Raw genomic sequence first — 14,456 nt, 5'->3', positions numbered from 1 at the left:
CAGAAAGAGTGTATAAACTTGAACCCAAAGCAATAAAGAAAATGGCTACGGGATCGTACTTATCAATAATTACCTTAAACGTAAATGGGTTGAAATTTTCAAAAAGGCTAGGAAACAATTCTCATAGCCATCAATAGTTCAGTGTTGAGTTCATGAATAGTTTTTAAAGTTTGGGACAAACTGTAGTATTTGCTATTTGAAGTACTATTTGTAATTGGCATATTACGATGTAACATTGGTCTTCATTTCCAACTTAAAACGCCTAAAAATGCCTAACAGGTTTTTAGATTTGTGAATTTTAGTTGATATGTATTTTATAATGTTACTGAACCTGCAGGAATATTGAAATATTTCAGAGAACTTATTCACTGTACATTTAATTTATTTTATTTATAAAAGTTATGAACTGTAGAAAGTTTTACTTGTTGGGTCAAATGCTTGTTGCTTCAAATGCTTGTTGCATTTGAAGTGCTAGTTACAAGAAAATCAAATACCTTCAATGTATAAATGCTATTAAGTTTTTAAAGGACTCTGGAGTATAAGTAAGTTTGTTTAAAGAAATTTAGTCTATTCAACCTGAATCAGTTCTGTCAAACATTAATTAAAAGCCTCATTTAAAATAAATAAATAAATAAATAATGGTGGTGGGAGGGAGGGTTGGGAAGCTGGCTGGAGGTGGAGGTGGTGAAGTTTATTAATCTAATTAAAAATGAAGTTGCATTTCCATTTTCCAAAACCACCCATCCACCATCGTACTGTGTCACTAGACATTATGTACGATTTTACTTTGCGACAGAAACCATTACATTTAAAAATTCATTACAGCAAGGTTAGTTAGACACATGATGGATGCAGCTTTAATCCTGCCATATATTATTACAGGTAAAATGTAAATGATGAAAAATATTTTGTGCTTATCAGCATTTATGTGGAAATGTGTTTTACAGTGATATATGGTGTTATATTTCTATTATTGTGATGAAAAAGAAAGCAATACAAAAAGACGAAGTGTTTATTAAAACATGAGAAAAAAAAAAAAAGAAAGAAATGGTTTTGCAGCACTGAAGAGATTATAGAAAGTAAATTAGCTAGATCAGACCTGTTTTATGTAGTAATTTTATAGTTTATTTTAATTATTTCAGTTGTAAAATATTGTTATACTGTTCATTAGCTCTGATTGTTCATATTAAACTATTGTAATGCAAATAAATAAATAATCAAAAAAAAAAAAAGAACGCTTATTCTCTATTTGTTAGGTACAAAATTTTCTATATGTATTAGACCAACTTTATTAGTTGTGTTGTTCAAATCTTCTATATAGGCATTCTCAAAGATATTGTAGTCTGGTTCCATACCACCACAATAAACAAATACCACAATAATGTGAGGCATGGGGATTATTTTGTTTCCCAGTACATATAAAACCCATATTTATATTATAATGTAGAATGTAGTATCAACTCATAAGAGTCTAAATAACAATGTTCATGTCTAAATTAAAAAATATTTTATTGCTAAAAAATGCTAACCATCACCTGAGCCTTCAAGTGAGTCATACTCTTTTTGTTGTGGAGGGTCTTGCCTCGATGTTGAAGGCTGCTGACTGATCGCGGTGGTTTCTGTAGGAGAGATAACTATGGTAATTTCTTAAAATAAGATAATATTGAAGTTTGCCACATCCATTGACTCTTCCTTTCATGAAAAATTTCTCTGTAGCATGAATGACTGTTTGGTAACACTTTACCCAATGGCAACCCACTCCAGTGTTCGTGCCTGGAGAATCCCAGGGACGGCGGAGCCTGGTGGGCTGCCGTCTATGGGGTCGCACAGAGTCGGTCACGACTGAAGCGACTTAGCAGCAGCAGCGGCAACATTTTACCCAAAGTAGAATGTCTTTCAAAACTGAAGTCAATATTCTCAAACCCTGCTTTTGTTTATCAACTAAGTTTACGTAATATTCTAAGTCCTCTGTTGTCATTTCATCAGTCCTCACAGCATCTTCACCAGGAGTAGATTCCATGTCTAGAAATCATTTTCTTAATGCTCACCCATGAGAAACAACTCCTCATCCATTAAAGTCCTATCATGGGATTGAAGCAACTTAGTCACATCTTCAGGTTCCCCTTCTAATTCTAGTTCTCTTGCGATTTTTCTACCACACTAGGTATTATTTCCTCCACCAAAGTCTTACAGCCCCACAAGGCACCATGAGGGTTGGAATCAACTTCTTTCAAACTCTGCTAATATTCATATTTTGACCTCTTCCCTTGAATCACGAATGTTCTCAATGGCATCTAGAGTGGTGAATCCTTTCCATGTTTTCATTTAACCACCCAAATCCATCAGAGGAGTCACTACGGTAGTTACAGCCTAAAAATGTATTTCTTATGGGACTTCTCTGGCAGTCCAGTGGTTAGAATTTGGCACTGTGGTTTTTCACTGTGGTTCAATCCCTGGTCAGGAAACGAAGATCATGCAAGCTGTGAGGTGTGCCACTCCCAAAATATGTTTCTTAAATAATAAAGCCTTAAAAGTTCCAATTACTCCTTGATCTGTGGGCTGCCGAATGGATGTTGAGAAGGTAGGCATTAAACAACATTAATCTTGTACATCTCCATCAGAGTGCTTGGGTGACCAGACGCATTGTCAATAAGCAGTAATATTTCCAAAGGAATCTCTTTTTTCTGAGCAGCAGATCTCCACAGTGGGCTTCAAATATTTAGTAAACCGTGTTGTAAACAGATGTGCTGTCACCCATGCTTTGTTGTTCCATTTACAAAGTACAGGAAGAAAAGATTTAGCATAATTCAGAACGGCAAATGAGCATTTTGTTACTGTTCAGTTGCCATGTCATACCCTACTCTTTTTGAAACCCCATGGACTGTAGCCCACTAGGCTCGTCTGTCCATGGAATTTCCCAGGCAAGAATACTGGAGTGGGTTGCCATTTCCTGCTCCAGGGGATTTTCCCCGACTCAGGGATCAAACCCACATCTCCTGCATTGACAGGTAGATTCTTTACCACTGAGCCACCAGACCAGCTGCATTAGCCCCTAACAAGAGAGTCATCCTGCCTTGTGAAGCTCTCAAGCCAGGCACTGACCTCTCCTCTCTAGCTATGAAAGTCCTGGTGACATCTTCTTCCAATAGAAGACTGTTCTGTCTACACTGAAAATCTGTTGTTTAGAACAGCCACCTTCATGAATGATCTTAGCTAGATCTTCTGGATAACTTGCTGCAGCTTCTACATCAGCACTTGCTGCTCTGCCGTGAACTCTGATGCTACAGAGATGATATCCTTCCTTAGTCTTCACGAAATTGACCCCTGCTAGCTTCAAACCTTTCTTCTGAAGCTGTCTCATTCCTCTCAACCATCACAGAATTAGAGTTAGGGCCTTGTCTTAGATTAGGCTTGGGTTTAAGGGAATGCCATGGCTGGCTGATCTATGCAGATCCCAAAACTTTCTCTGTATCAGCAATAAGGCTGTTTTGTTTTCTTATCATTCATGAATTCACTAGAGTTATCATTTTCGATTTTCTTTAAAAACCTTCCCTTTGGATTCACAACTTGGCTGCTGGGCTCAAAAGGCCTAACTTTTGGCCTGTTTCAACGTTCAACATAACTTTCTCACTAACCTTAATCATGTCTAGCTTTTGATTTAAAGTGAGAGGTATGCAACTCCTTTCACTTGAACCCTTAGCGGCCATTGTAAGATTAGTTGACCTGATTTCAGCATCATTGTGACTAAGTGAATAGGGAGGCCCATGGAGAGCCTTTTATATATAAATCCACCCCCAAAACTTGCATGACTTGCTTTATTGTGATATTTGCTGTATTGAAGTAGTCTGGAACCAAACCTGCAATATCTCAGAGATATGCCTGTTATGCAAGTGTTACCGAAATGTGACACAGGGATATGCAGTGAGCAAATGCTTTTGGGAAAAAAGGCACCAACAGATTTGCTCAACACAGGGTTGCCACGAACCTTCCATTTGTAAAAACTGTGGTGTCTGCAAAGCAAGAGTCTGAAATGCTGTACCAGGATGCAATCTGAAAAACAATGGAATGATCTATTCATTTCCAAGGCAAACCATTCAATATCACAGTAATCCAAGACTATGCTTTGACCAGTAATGCTGAAGAAGCTGAAGTTGAATGGTTCTCATAAGATCTACAAGACCTTCTAGAACTCACACCCCAAAATGATGTCCTTTTTATTATAAGGGACTGGAATGCAAAAGTAGGAAGTCAAGAAACACCTGGAGTAACAGGAAAATTTGGCCTTGGAGTACAGAATGAAGCAGAGCAAAGGCTAATAGAGTTTTGCAAGAGAATGCAATGGTCATAGCAAACACCCTCGTCCAATGACACAACAGAAGACTCTACGCATGAACATCACCAGATGTACAATACTGAAATCAGATTGATTATGTTCTTTGCAGGCAAAGATGGAGAAGCTCTATAGAGTCAGCAAAAACAAGACTGGAAGCTGACTGTGACTCAGACCATGCACTCCTTATTGTCAAATTCAGACTTAAATTGAAGAAAGTACGGAAAACCACTAGACCATTCAGGTATGACCTAAATCAAATCCATAACGATTATACAGTGGAAGTGAGAAATAGATTCAAGGGATTAGATCTGATAGACAGAGTGCCTGATGACCTATCAATGGATGTTCGTGACACTATACAGGAGACACGAATCGAGATCATTCCCAAGAAAAAGAAATGCAAAAAAGCAAAATGGTTGTCTGAGGAGGTCTTGCAAATAGCTGTGAAGAAAAGGAAAGATACACTCATTTGAATGCAGAGTTCCAAAGAATAGCAAGGAGAGATAAGAAAACCTTCCTCAGTGATCAGTGCAAAGAAATAGAGGAAAACAACAGAATAGAAAAGACAAAAGATCTCTTCAAGAAAATTAGAGATAATAAGGGAACATTTCATGCAAAGATGGGCTCAATAAAGAAGAGAAATAGTATGGACCTAACAGAAGCAGAAGATATTAAGAGGTGGCAAGAATACACAGAAAAACTATCCAAAAAAGATCTTCATGACCAAGATATTCACGAAGGTGTGATCACCAACCTAGAGCCAGACATCATTGAATGTAAAGTCAAGTGGGCCTTGGGAAGCATCACTACGAACAAAGCTAGTGGAGGTGATGGAATTCAAGTTGAGCTATTTCAAATCCTAAAAGATGATGCTGTGAAAATGCTGCACTCAGTATGTCAGCAAATTTGGAAAACTCAAGAAGTGGCCATAGGACTGGAAAAGGTCAGTTTTCATTCCAATCACAAAGAAAGGTAATGCCAAAAAATGCTCAAACTACCCCATAATTGCACTCATCTCACACGCTAGTAAAGTCATGCTCAAAATTCTCCAAGCCAGGCTTCAGCAATACGTGAATCGTAAACTTCCAGACGTTCAAGCGGGTTTTAGAAAAGGCAGAGGAACCAAAGATCAAATTGCCAACAACCGCTGGATCATCGGAAAAGCAAGAGAGTTCCAGAAAAACATCTATTCATGCTTTATTGACTATGCCAAAGCCTTAGTGTGGATCATAATAAACTGGAAAATTCTTAAAGAGATGGGAATACCAGATCACCTGACCTGCCTCTTGAGAAATCTGTATGCAGGTCAAGAAGCAACAGTTAGAACTGGACATGGAACAACAGACTGGGTCCAAGTAGGAAAAGGAGTACGTCAAGGATGTATATTGTCACCCTGCTTATTTAACTACTATCCAGTGGACATCATGAGAAATGCTGGGCTGGAGGAAGCACAAGCCGGAATCAAGATTTCCGGGAGAAATATCAATAACCTCAGATATGTAGATGACACCAACTTTATGGCAGAAAGCAAAGAACTAAAGAGCCTCTTGATGAAAGTGAAAGAGGAGAATGAAAAAGTGTGCTCAAAACTCAACATGCATCGAACATGGACTGGCGATTCGTTTCACATATGATAATATACATGTTTCAATGCCATTCTCCCAAATCATCCCACCATCACCCTCTCCCACAGAGTCCAAAAGACTGTTCTATACATCTGTGTCTCTTTTACTGTCTCGTATACAGGGTTATCGCCAGTCCAAGTTCGATGCATGACACAGGATGCTCGGGTCTGGTGTACTGGGATAAACCAGAGGGATGGGACGGGGAGGGAGGTGGGGGGGGGGGGTTCAAGATGGGAAACACGTGTACACCAGAGGTAGATTCATGTCAATGTATGGAAAAACCAATATAATAATGTAAAGGAATAGCCTCCAATTAAAATAAATAAATTTTTAAAAAATAAACAAGAAAAAAAACAAACCCTCAACATGCAGAAAATTAAGATCACGGTATCTGGTCCTACCACTTCATTGCAAATAGATGGGAAAACAGTGACACACTTTATTTTTGGGGGGCTCCAAAATTACTGCGGATGGTGACTGCAGCCATGAAATTAAAAACACTTACTCTGTGGAAGAAAAATTATGACCAATCTAGACAGCATATTAAAAAGCAGAGACATTACTTTGTAAACAAAAGTCCATCTAGTCCTATGGTTTTTCCAGTAGTCATGCATGGATGTGAGAGCTGGACGATAAAGATAGCTAAACGTTGAAGAACTGATGCTTTTGAACTGTGGTGTTGGAGAAGACCCTTGAGAGTCCCTTAGACAGCAAGGAGATCCAACCGATCCACCCTAAAGGAAATCAGTCCTGAATATTCTTTGGAAGGACTGATGCTGAAGCTGAAACTCTGATATTCTGGCTTCCTGATGCAAAGAACTGACTCATCGGAAAAGACCCTTATGCTGGGAAATATTGAAGGTGGGAGGAGAAGGGGACGACAGAGGATAAGATGGTTGGACGGCATCACTAACTCAATGGACATGAGTTGAAGTAAACTCTGGGAATTGGTGACGGACAGGGAGGCCTGGCGGGCTGTAGTCCATGGGGTCAGAGAGAACTGGACATGACTGAGCGACTGAAGTGACTGAAGTGAAGTGTCTGCAAAGCACAATAAAGGGAAGTGCAACAAAACAAGGTATATGTGCTTTCTTGACTAATTTTCTGTTTACCTATTCATTTTTGTTTTTAAGGATATGTATTTCTTTGGCTCCATCGAGTCTTAGCTGCGGTGTGTGGGCTTGGTTGCCCTGCAGCACGTGGGATCTTATTTCCCTGACCAAGGATCAAACCCATGTCCCCTGCACTGCGAAGCAATTCCTAACCACTGGACCACCAGGTAAGTCCCTACCTATCTGTTTTAATAGAGATATGCTAATCTGTGGGCTCCTCCGTTTTCCTTCTGATCCTGTCACTTTTCACTTTTAAGGCTGTGTTAGGTGTTATATCAATGCTCCAGCTGCCCAATGCACTTCAGTGCTCACTGTCAACAGTATTCTATCTCACGTCACTGTTGCCACACCAGTGTGTTTCCTCATCAGACCATCACATTTGTCAAGCGTATCTTTTCCTATTTACCAATGTATTTCTTTCAAGCCTGTCTGTGCTATACTACTGTTTTTAAACAATATATAGTTTCCTCCTACTAAAGTATAAACTCAACGAGGAGCTTTTTCCCCCAGTGGTCTTATTCCCAGAGCCTAGATCAGTGTCTGGGACATAGCAGGTGCTCATTAAATACATACATACATTTACAATATGTACTTATACTTGGCTTTATGAGAAAAAGTTATAGTTGAAAGTATTCAGCACTTCCATCTTCTTGAACAAGACTATGCTCCTAGCACACTTGAGCTACCTAATACTCCTTGTTATTATTTTCCAGAGAATCAGAATAACCTTTACAAAAATAATTGGTTTTGTTATTATCATTGTTTAGTGGCTTTGCCAAAAAGTACACCCTCATCCTATCTTGGGGTTCTCTTTTCTTTCTACTAAAGGATGCTTTTTAGAAATTCTTATAGATAGGGTATGCTGAAGATAAATTATTTTATCCTTGACCCAAAATGTCTTTCTCTTGTCCTCAATCTTCAGTGGTGCTTTAGATGGATAAAGTTATCATCACTCAGCATTTTAAAGATATTAGTTCATTATCTTCTAGCCGCAATTGTTGCTGTGGAGAAGCCTGCACAGTTGATAATCTTTTGGAGATTTCTTCTCTCTGGTAACTTTTAAATGTCTCTAGCCTTCTAGTTGCTCTATCCTTATACTTGCAAAGAATGTTTCTCATTGTGATTGGTTTTTACTTGTCCTGCTTAGTATGCAGAGCGTACTTTTAATGTGAGGTTTCAAGTTTTCAGTTCTGATAAATTCAGGATGTAGTTCTTTAGTTATCATTTCTTAGTCATTCTTACAGCCCCTTGTTCTAGAACTCCCATTCGATGTATACTGAAGCTTCTCAACCTATTTTTAATATCTCTTAATGGCATAATTAGGTAATTTTGAGTATTTTATGTCTTTATTATGCATTCTGGGTGATCTAGAGTTAGAACAATTTTCCACTTTACTAGTTCTCTCTTTAATCATGTCTACTTTAGAATTCATTCCATCTATTGACCTAATTCCTATAACTACATTTCTAGGCAAATTGACTTTTATGTTTGTCTATTCTTATTTCATTTCTGCTAATTTATCATAAGTTCTTATTCTTTTAAAGTGCTTTTTATTATTTATCTATTGAAGAATCCTAAACATACATAGTTTTAAAATAAGTCTTTAGAAAATTATTAATTTCTATTTACTACTTTCATTACATTTGGGAGTGAATCCATCTCCTGATTTGATTTTATTGAATGACTTTTTAGGTTTAGCTTTTTTTCTTTAATTGTGCTTTGGAATTTCTGTTTACTCACTCCCTCTATTTATCCACCATGTTTCATTCATTTTTGTCTTTACCAGTACCCATGGGGCCCTGGACTTCCCTGGGGGCTCAGGCGGTCGACCCAGGTTTGATCCCTGGGTTGGGAAGATCCTCTGGAGAAGGAAATGGCAATCCACTCCAGTACTCCTGCTGGGAAAATCCCATGGACGGAGGAGTCTGGTGGGCTACAGTCCATGGGGTCGCAGAGTCAGACATGACTGAGCGACTTCACTTTACTTTATGGGGCCCTAGTTAAAAACCAGGTCTAATACTGATGACTGCACACTCCAGGCATTATCAGCTACCATAGACTCAGCTACTGAGTCATTCAAGTTTGGCCCTCTCCCATCTCTAGATAAATATTTTAAGTGTTTTTATGCTAAATGCAGTTTCAGAAAAGAGCTGGTTCCACCTTTCATGTAAACTTTCTTCTAGGAGCAGGAGAGTTCCATTTCTGACTCCTACTTTTAACTGATAAGCCTAGTCAGAGGACTCTCTGACTCCCATGTAACACTTTTACTTCTGTATACCCATAGAAACTGAATGCCTAGCCACCCCAGCCACTTCAGACCTGGATTCTAGTAGCCCACGCTTTTATGTCCAGTCATCATTTTGCATTTCTATTCTACAAATTAGCTTATTTTGTCTTTTAGGCTGACTCTGTTTAAAAATTCCCTTATTACACTTTATCTCTAACCGGCGCATGATTATAGCTGGACTGGTCCATACAGTCAAAGATATGATCTTTCCAGTACTCATGTACAGCTGTTAGAGTTGGACCATATAGAAGTTTGAGTGCCAAAGAACTGATGCTTTAGTTCACTGTGGTGTTGAAGAAGCTTCTTGAGAGTCCCCTTGACTTCAAGGACATCAAACCAGTCAATCCTAAGGGAAATCAACCCTGAGTATTCAATGGAAGGACTGATGCTGAAGCTCCAATACTTTGGACACTTGATGTGAAGAACCGACTCACTGGCAAAGACCCTGATGCTGACAAAGACTGAAGAGAAAAGGAGAAGCAGGTAGCAGAGGATGAGACCGTTAGACAGCATCACTGACTTCATGCATATGAAGGTGAGCAAACTCGATGAGACGGGGAGCCTGGTGGGCTGCAGTCCACGGGGTTGCAAAGAGTCAGACACGACTTAGCAAATGAACAACTACTCACAGATGACAATACCATTTACTGAATGGAAATAATTGGGGATGGAATGCAGGAACAGGGACAGGGTTTAAGAAGAAAAATTAAGAATTGTATTTCAGACACGTTGAATTGGAGATGTCATATAAACAGATACACGTCGCAGTTCAGAAGAAAAGTTGACCTATATAATCCGAAGTATGGGACTGAATACGTTTACCCAGAAAAAGAGGAGAGGAGAAAAAGGGAACTTGGGGGAGAAACCGCATCCGATGACTCCTTCAGTACTTTTTAACTGCATTGTATTACCTTTCATAAATTAGAAATACTGTCCATATATCACAAATGCTTATATTAAAGGAGTGCTAAAAACAAAATCAGTAATAACAGCAACAACCAAAACCTTCAACTGAGCAAGACAGTAAAGAGGAGAATTGTAGGTCAGAAGGTTGTAACGTGGGACATTGTGTATTACACAGTTCTGGTTAAAGCCAAATCCCCAGGGAAGACAAGTCAGTACCTGCCATGATAACGATACAGTGAGAAAGCAACTCAAGCTAAACAGAAAGAGACTCATAGACTTTGAAAATAAACTTACAGTTACAAAAGGGGAAAAGTGGAAAGGAGGGATAAATTGGGTTTGGGATTAACAGATACACATTACTGTATATAAAACAGAGAATCAACAACTGTACTCAATATTCTGTAATAACCTATATGGGGAAAGAATAGAAGAAGAATGGATATCTGTTCATGCATAACTGAATCGCCTTGCGGTACACCTGAAACTAGCACAGTATCATAAATCAACATTACTCCAATATAAAATAAAGTTAAATTTTAAAATACCACCTTAACAGTGGAAAAGCCTCATCTGCTGTATTTCTTCGGTCTCTTTACTGGGAACTGATGGAGAATCCCCAGCAGAAAAGGCAGACAATCCGCCTCCACCACTATCCCTATATCTTGGTCATCGTCCTTTTTCTACAACTGCCTGCCTCGCTGTGAAGAGCCTACTTTTCCTATCTTTTCAACAACCAGTCTCCACTAACAACACTCTAATGTCAATCAACAGAATTTTGCAACGTGACTTTATTTCAACACAATATGGAAAATATTTTCCCAATTTAGATCCATCATCTACCAAAGACGCTGGGGCTTAAATTCTTTTTAATTAAATAGAAAAAATTATTCACGCTAAAGTGGGAAAAAAGCCTCACAGAAGAAGAAAAACACCAAGGATATATATATCGTTATTGTGGTGGCCTAAGTCCAATTATTGTTTCCGAGACTTTGGCTCTGAATCAGGTAGGCAGAGTCTTTGGCTTCTCTCCTGATCAAGTGGAATCCATTCAAGTGGAGTCACGGGTAGGGGATGGAGCCATCACCATAGCCTCTCTCTCCCCACACGCCAGCATCGGCAGCTGGACAATAGAGAGGCTGGCCCATCAAACACCTGACACACTGAACTACAGAGTAGGACCCCACCCAGGGTGCCACGTTAAGTGCCAGAGGCGCCAACCTACAGACTAGGATTCTAGCCAGGGGGGCCCCTCTATGTGCCTGACACACCGAACAACAGAGAAGGACCCCAGGCAAGGTAGCCCTCTAAGTGTTCGAGCAGGTGGAGCTACAGGTAGAATGGCCAAAGAGGCCTTTCGATCGCCGGCTACAAGAGGCTCTGATAGGGATGTAACTCTGGCAGCGGAGGCAGTCCGTATCCTTGCACACTAGGCACTGCCAGGGTCCCTGCAACCCAAGCAGCTGCACCACCTTCAAGCTCAACTCTCACTGGGGCAGAGCTGCCACAGGCAGCTGTCCGCTATCTTGCGTCTACGCCCACAGGGTCGCTTCAGTCCTGTCCAACTCTTTGCTGTCCTGTAAACTGTGACCTGCCAGGCATCTCTGTCAGGGAGGAGGGGCGTTCTCCAGACAAGAATACTGGAGCGTATTGGCCAATACTGGTTGCCATACCCTTCTAGAGCACTGTATGTCCTGCTGCCCTCGTCGCCAACTCCCCTGAGTACCTGGTGCTGCCAGAACCCCTGCAACCCAAGCGGCGGAACCACCTCCACACCTGGCCTTCACAGGGGCAAACCCAAGTCCTCCAGGGCAGCCGCACGAGCAAACCCCAGTGGAGGACCACATGTATAGGTGGAAATAAAACCACAACTGGAACCCAGGGGCAGTGTGGCTAAGGAAGAAGACCTAAAACCTTCCCACCAGCTGTACAAGCTGCAGATTAAATCCACACGATCAATTAGGCAGACTCTGTGTCTATGGAATATATAAAAGGTCATTGAGAACTCCCACAAAAGAAAACTCACTAGTTCTGATAGGTTTGGACACTGGAGGCAAGAACACACAGGAGTTGGACCAGATTAGAATCTAAGCTGCCCCCACAGCAGGTCCAGAGATCAGCACAGTGCTGGAGGGCATCCTAGGGAGGTAAAGTGGACTGTGACTCCCAGCGAGGGAAAGGACGCTGACAGCAAAGACTCAAGAAAAACATTTATTATTCTTATTTTTTGACTTGTTCTGTAGATTCTTTTGGCTTTTTTCTTCTTTTTCTCCTTCCCCGCCCCCCCTCTGTTGGAGCTGTCGATTTTACTGGCACTATGAAATCCAATGGATGCAGAAAAAGCCTTTGACAAAATTTAGCACCCATTTATGATTAAAACTTCAAAAAATGGGCACAGAAGGAACTTTCCTCAACCTAGTAAAGGGCATATATGATAAGTCTACAGCAAACATTATTCTCAATGGTGAAAAACTGAAAGCATTCCCCCTAAGATCAGGGACAACATAAGGGTGTCCACTTTCACCACTATTATTCAAAATAGTTCTGGAAGTCCTAGCTACAGCAATCAGAGAAGAAAAAGAAATAAAAGGAATTCAGATCAGAAAAGAAGAAGTACAGCTCTCACTGTTTACAGATGACATGACACTGTACATAGAAAACCCTAAAGACAGTATCAGAAAATGACTAGAGCTAATCAGTGAATTTAGCAAAGTTGCAGGACACAAAATCAATACACAGAAATCACTTGCATTTCTATATACTAACAATGAAAAATCAGAAAGAGAAACTAAGGAATCAATCCCATTCACCACCGCAACAAAAACAATTAAATATCTAGGAATAAACTTACCTAAGCAGACAAAAGAACTGTACACAGAAAAGTATAAGACACTGGTGAAAGAAATCAAAGATGACACAAACAGATGGAGAGATATTCCATGTTTCTGGGTAGGAAGAGTCAATACTGTGAAAATGACTATACTACCAAACACAATCTACAGACTCAACGCGATCCCTATCAAATTACCAATGGCATTTTTCACAGAACTAGCACAAAAAATTGCACAATTCATATGGAAACACAAAAGATCCCAAACAGCCAAAGCAGTCCTGACAAAGAATGGAGTTGGAGGAATCAACCTTCCTGACTTCAGATTATACTACAAAGCTACAGTCATCAAGATAGTATGGTACTGGCACAAAAATAGAAATATAGACTGATGGAACAAGAGAGAAAGCCCGAAATAAACCCATGCACCTATGGGTACCTTATTTTTGACAAAGGAGGCAAGAATTTACGATGGGGCAAAGACGGGCTCTTCAATAAACGGGGCTGGGAAAACTGGACAGCTACATGTAAAATAATGAAATTAGAACACTTCTAACACCTACAAAAAGATAAACTCAAAATGGATTAAAGACCTAAATGTAAGATCAGAAACTATAAAACTCTTAGAAGAAAACATAGGCAGAACACTCAATGACGTAAATCAAAGCAAGATACTCTATGACCCACCTCCTAGAGTAATGGAAATAAAAACAAAAGTGAACAAGTGGGAACTGATTAAACCTGAAATCTTTTGCACAGCAAAGGAAACGATAAGCAAGGTGAAAAGACAGACCTCAGAATGGGAGGAAATAATAGCAAATGAAATAACTGACAAAGAATTAATTTCCAAAATATACAAGCAGCTCCTACAACTCAATGCCAGAAAAACAAACAACCCAACCAAAACGTGGGAAAAAGACCTAAACAGACATTTCTCCAAAGAAGACATACAGATGGATAACAAACACATGAAAAGATGCTCAACACTGCTCATTATTAGAGAAATGCAAATCAAAATTACAATGAGATATCACCTCACAGCGGCCAGAACGGCCATCATCAAAAACATCTACAAACAATAAATGCCGAGAGTGTGTGGAGGAAAGGGAAGACTCTTGCACTGTTGATGGGAATGTAAATTGATACAGCCACTATGGAAGACGGTATGGAGATTCCTTAAAAAATTAGGAATAAAACCGCCATATGACCCAGCAATCCCACTCCTAGGCATATACCCTGAGGAAACCAAAGTTGAGAGAGACCCATGTATCCCATTGTTCACTGCAGCAACCTAGTTGTCCATTGACAGATGAATGGATAAAGAAATTGTGGTACATATGCACAATGGAATATGACTCAGCCATCA

The 14,456-nt window shown here is 39.8% G+C and overlaps 1 long non-coding RNA gene and 1 pseudogene across 16 annotated transcripts in view; one reads left to right on the top strand and one right to left on the bottom strand.

Moving 5' to 3' along the window:
* LOC148775030 (uncharacterized) overlaps positions 1-14,456 on the bottom strand; it is a 146,911-nt gene that overhangs the window by 87,721 nt on the left and 44,734 nt on the right. For 2 of the 15 annotated variants that reach the window (XR_016039495.1, XR_016039500.1), the window contains exon 7: positions 1,536-1,619. The exons of 11 other annotated variants lie outside the window; for them this stretch is intronic. This is a non-coding gene — a long non-coding RNA (uncharacterized LOC148775030). Of the gene's footprint in view, positions 1-1,529; positions 1,620-3,985; positions 4,051-14,456 lie in introns of all 15 variants that reach the window. 2 more of the 15 variants (XR_016039497.1, XR_016039496.1) reach the window with 2 other exon arrangements.
* Positions 7,092-14,456, top strand: part of LOC148775031 (acidic leucine-rich nuclear phosphoprotein 32 family member D-like) — a 39,240-nt pseudogene continuing 31,875 nt past the window's right edge. The window contains exon 1 of the transcript XR_016039492.1: positions 7,092-7,237. The product of XR_016039492.1 is annotated as an acidic leucine-rich nuclear phosphoprotein 32 family member D-like (transcript). The remainder of the gene's footprint in view (positions 7,238-14,456) is intronic.

This window comes from Moschus berezovskii, chromosome 17 (assembly GCF_049115385.1).
Source record: "Moschus berezovskii isolate FMDL1 chromosome 17, NW_MosBer_1.0, whole genome shotgun sequence".
NCBI lineage: Eukaryota > Metazoa > Chordata > Mammalia > Artiodactyla > Moschidae > Moschus > Moschus berezovskii.
Note: the sequence above shows the minus strand (reverse complement) of the source record. Positions and strands in the feature narration are given on the sequence as shown.